The 5723-nt window shown below is 33.2% G+C and overlaps 1 pseudogene; it reads right to left on the bottom strand.

The window, feature by feature from the left end:
- Positions 1-4633, bottom strand: LOC132181187 (very-long-chain aldehyde decarbonylase CER1-like; annotated as a pseudogene).
- Between the last annotated feature and the right edge of the window lie 1090 nt (positions 4634-5723).

Here is a 5723-nt window from a genome sequence, read left to right as displayed (position 1 = left end):
TCAAACGGGCACCACCAAAGAACAGAAGCCATGTCGAAGACTTGCTTGCCCGACATCCTCGATATCAAACAAAGTGTTCCCACACTCATTCACATTCCACCCTTCTAAGGCATGCACTATTCCAGCAATACGCCAAGCACTCATCACTTTTCTAGGCAGCCAATTCTAGGAAGCGTTAAAATATTAATTATCTTAGAATCAAAAGCATAAGTTATTGGTATTATTAATAATTTAACATAATATCTCTGGAATTTATCTTTTATTTCAATTAAATCTTCTACACGTTCAGCTCCCAAGCGAGGAAGAATGTTAAAATTTAATTAAATAATAAAATTCTTCATTTGGTTTCTAACCTCACAAGAGTGCAAGTTGATCAAAGATGTGGGAGTGATCATTGCTGGTGTGGTGTAGAAGAAGCAGTCTTTCCGCATTTTCTTTGGTGGGAATTGAGAAAAAGGAATGAATAATGTTCCTTTCGATGCATTCAATTGTTCATCTTCTTTCCATCCATCTCCCACTAACCATGTCTGAAAATCGCTCATAATTATGTCATATTATAGTCTCATATGATGCTATAATTTGTACTATAATGAATGTTACAAATTCATTATGTGGCAGTACGCGCATGCCTCACTACCACGTCAACCATTAATTAAATTTAATTATTTAATTGTATTTCTCGTAAAGAAAGAAGATTGTCACAAGAAATCATGAAATGGGTTGCAAATTTTACCTTCTCATTGGGATAACTTGCTGAAAGGATCAAGTTATTTTTTGACATTGTGGTGAGCCTTAATTGAAGCTTCTCATACTCATCCTTGTATGGTATTGCCACCTGATACAATTATAAGCTAAGCAACATTAGAAAAAAATAAAAACATTGCAATCTAGGTTGAGCAAGGACTAATCAACAGTACGTACTTAAAACGTACCTGGATACCCCTTTCACATAGAGCATTGGCAATGGCATAAGCAACCTTAGTAAGGTTGCCTCTTAAAAACACTTGAGTTGTTCCTTTTGGAATGCTATTTAGTACCACAGCCACTGCTAAGCTACTTCCATCCACCAGCTTTATTCTAAGCTGAGGGTTCTTTTGGATGTAAATTAAGCTCACCATTTTTATTAAGTTCCTCCCCCTGCAAAAATTTACACAAATAAATGTTGATAAAATACCGTGAGAAAGATTAATGAATCCATGTACTTTTCTTTTGTTAATTTTTTTTTTTCAATATTTCCAATAGGAGGAGCCCATGGGGATAAAAATATAAAAATAAGACTTTTTGCTAAATGTAGTTTCTGTTCTTTCTTAGTTTATATTAGAAAGCTTGATTTACTTGCCTGATTTAGAAGACCTAGACTTAGCACCTTAACTCCTCTCACTTCAGCATCTAGTATAGCTTCTTCAATCAAGTCGTTGAGGGATTCCTTTCGCAATTGTAACATGTACTGAAGATTTAAAAAAAAACAAAAACAAAGGAAGAAGTTAGACTAAAAAAAATAAAACCAACTAGCTGAATCAAATTGAATGTGATCACTAGCAATAATCACGTTTCACTTGGCCGGGCTCAATTTTAGTTGGAACTGAACTCGTTGAAATTAAAATGCGTGTCCTAAAACATAACAAATGAATGTGTTCCGATCCCAACAAATCAAACACAAACTAAAACAAAACACAAGCCAAATCGCAATAGTCATATAAATGAATGTTTCTTACTTGTGTACTGTATCTTGGTACTACCCAAGACTGCCATTTGAGCTTTTGGAAAGTGATGCTCTCTAGAACAAATGTACGGCCATAGCTCCAAGTTAGAAACAAAGACCATAATAATGTCACAGGCCACATCAACCACAGGTACCATTTGGACGTGTGGGGTTTGGAGGCCAAGGAGGCAAATCCTAGCCGTAGATGATAGATGGAGTACTCCGGCGTCGTTAGATGTGTTAAATGTACCACATCGGGTGATTCTTCGGGTTTTTTTAGTGAAGCCTCATAAAGAGTATCCGAGGATTTGTCCATGGTCCCATACACGTAATCGTATATAGGCATGAAAAGAGAATAATTGGTACGGAATTGGGTGTGATGCAGTGAATGATACCTGTTGAGTGTTGAATCAAATATTTTAGATCATAATTTCTTTAAATTCATACAAATAAGACAGCAATAATAGAGATAACAAAAATTATAGCTAGCTAGGTGGGTGAGGAGACTTACGAGGGGGTATAGATGAGGTACTTGAGAGGGGGAAAGATGGAGAAGAGCCACTTTGGAATGAACTCGTAATTGCAGTGACCCAAGTTGTTCATGAAATCAATATACGTGATGTATCCGAAGGTGGATGCCATAGAGGCAGTTCCGGTGAACACTGTTGTCAGCAATGGGATTGCGAAGAGCATGAAATACGCTATGTGTTCGGCAAACGGATGGATCACAGCTGCCATGCATGCAAGAGCATATTACTAACTTTACAAACTATAACATTTGTACAAATTATTTTAGGGTAATACGCTATGTGTGTTAATATTCTTTCTCTATAATTAATATATGATCAACGATATGGCTTTGATTTGTGTCATCTGCTTATGTGCATGGGATTTGTGTCATAGTCGGCTTTTTAAATGTGATTTGGCTTTTAAAATTATCATTGAATTTAAGATGATTATTATTAAATTTTGATTTATTAGTGATTTTAAAAGTCATATCACATTTGAGATGACTTTAACCCTCTTTATAGTGTTAATTTTTTTTCTATATGCGAAAGAAACTTGAAAAAAGATTTAAAAGTGCACTAAATAGTTCATAATAGTTATATTTAGATCATGTTTAATATTGTTTTATAGAACTTAAAAAATCTTTTTAATACATGAAAAATCATGCCAAACAAAACATTGCTTTATTTGAAAAAAATAAAACCTTAAAAGAAATTTCTTTAATTTTTTTTTGTTAAAAAAGCTCACAACGCACTTCAAAAAAACCATAAAAATAAGTTTTTCCTAATTATAGGAAAAGTCAAAGAAAAAGCTTCATGCATCTTGCGCGCGCCCACACACACACACACACATATATATATATATATATATAAAGTAATCTTAAAAATTATATTTTTATTGGACAATTATCTTACAATACTGATGTGACAATTTCAACTAATTATTGAATTAGTCTTTGTAAAAACAATGTAATGCCAACATTATGAAATAGTTATAGAATAAAAATATGATATATGTTATTTATATCCAGTTGATGATTTTAGAAAAGGGAAGATAGAAAATGATGGGAGGTAGTAGATGCTCTAGCATTTCTCATATAGAGAAGTTGTTAGAATATATTCTGATTTTATATTATTAATTTATATTTCTTAGTATAGGTTGATTTTATGTTTCCTTGTATAAGTCGATTTAGGTTTACTAGCTTGTATAAGTTAACATATATATACAACTATAAATATGGACCTATGTATTGTAAACAACTAAGTCAATCAACACAATATTGTCATGGGGCCATTCAGAGTAGTGGGCATAAGAGTTTAACACCGAACCATGTACCCTTAAATTCTTTATCTCTCTTTTGCTTCCACAATTATTCTCTTATTTTATATCTCTTATTTTATATTTTTCCACAAACTTCAATATGGTGTCATAGCTTCATTAACACACACACACACACACACACACACACACACACATATATATATATATATATAATAACATAAAGTATCCTAAAGTATATATCTTACAAGTAATTGGTTCGGTTACAATGGAAGAATGGTGGTGAGAATGGTAGCGAGAGTAGAGGTAGTGGTGGTGCAATGCTCTGTGAAACCAATAGTAGAGGAACTCCACTGGACCCGCATGAACAAGACTTATGATAACCACACTATCGCTTCTCCAGAAGGGCAGGTTATGAGTCCCAGGAAGAATCATATACCCTATGTAAAACAATATTCCATTCAACAATATCTGGTCATCCCTGTAAACAAAAGAAACAACGGAATCATATAAGACCAAATCATGTGTCAATGCATATGGAAGCTTGAAAGATCTTATGTTATTTTTATTATCATTATTATTCATGAAAAAACAATTTTTTTCAAACGAACAACAATGGCTTAAATAAAAACAAGGTGATTATAGTTGAGGAAGTTAAAAGTATACATACCAGTTCCTTTCTCTATCAACCTGATCGAATTCGATACCTTTGTCCACGATCCGATTATTGCCCTTGGCTGTTCGGTAACGTGATAGAGAGATCCATATCTGATTGTGCAGCATCCTCAATAAAAGGAATGGAAGTATAAGGATGTTGACGACGTCTCTCTCACTTTCACCCTTTACCATGAACGAGTAAGTGCTATGAGCCGCCCATGGAGCCAAAATCAGGTACTTAATTCCCAACAGGAGGCCAAAAAAATTAAGTTAAAAAATAATATATGTATATAAATTAAAAGAATAAACAAAGATGCTAATTAAAACTGCTTAATTTTATGAAGCTCAGTGTACGACAACGTCAACAAGCTCACTTTCACCCTTTACCATAAACTGCATGCATATATATATATATATATATATATACCTTGAAGCTCCCAAGAGGCTGCCATGGCCAGTCAGTGAGGATCCCTGGTTTGGTGGCCATACTTCTAATTAGAGGTAGTGTAACCACCGATTTGTGCTACTTGTGCATGGATTTGGAGGGCTATATATATATAATGTATGCTCTTCTACTATTGATTAATTAGTTGACGTTGTTGATAAGCCGCCATAAATACAATGACGTACAGATCCCCAACGCCCAAATGCAATGCCCCTCCCAAAATGGCCCAAAATGGCGGCTACCCCCAATTTTTTTTTTAAAAAAAAAGGGTATATATATATTTTTTATTTTTTATTTTTTGAAAAAAATAAAAATTTTTTTTTTAAAAAAAAGGGTATATATATATTTTTTATTTTTTATTTTTTGAAAAAAATAAAAATTTTAATTAGGTGGCCATGTCATCACTGATGACGTGGTCACTTATGCCAAATGTCGAATTTTAATTGGTCCACGTTTTAGTGATGTGGACTTCTATTAAGTCAACTAATAATAAATGGATGGAATGACCAATTTAATATTTATCAAAACCACATGTACTTCCTGTTATACAAATCAAAACTTAAGAAAAAAATAAAGTGTCCAAATCCTAAAAGAGTTTTAGTATTTAACGCAAGGCTAGATAAAGACATTTTTGTATCATGTATAAGCATAATAAATAATAATAAATCAGTGAACCGCCAAAGAGGAAAAAAAAACCACCGTCCAATAAATGTTAATAACGTGGACCACTTGAACCACTTCACGTAAGTCGGCTGCAAGGGAAATAAAGTTGATATGCACCAAATATTTCCATTCACAATAATTAATAAATCGGTACGTCGGAACGTGTCAATTTATATATATATATATATATATATATATATCATACGTTACAATTATGATTTTCTAGAAAATGAATAATTTGAATTATATATGAATAGTTCCACTGTAGTGGATCCATTGATAGTTTGGGGAGTAGATTGTTATTGGGATGGTAGTTTGAAGGGTTAAGTAGACTTTATTCAAAAATAAAAATATTAAAAAACTAAAACTATTAAAGAAATAAAAGAGCAAGAAAAAAAAAAAATCAAAGGGGTGGCTCTAGCTATCCTTGGCCAAAATGGGGTGGTCGGAAGCCACCCCATGGCCGGTCTG

The sequence above is a fragment of the Corylus avellana genome, chromosome 2, assembly GCF_965113065.1.
Source record: "Corylus avellana chromosome 2, dhCorAvel1.hap1.2, whole genome shotgun sequence".
NCBI lineage: Eukaryota > Viridiplantae > Streptophyta > Magnoliopsida > Fagales > Betulaceae > Corylus > Corylus avellana.
This window is presented reverse-complemented; position numbering and strand designations above follow the sequence as displayed.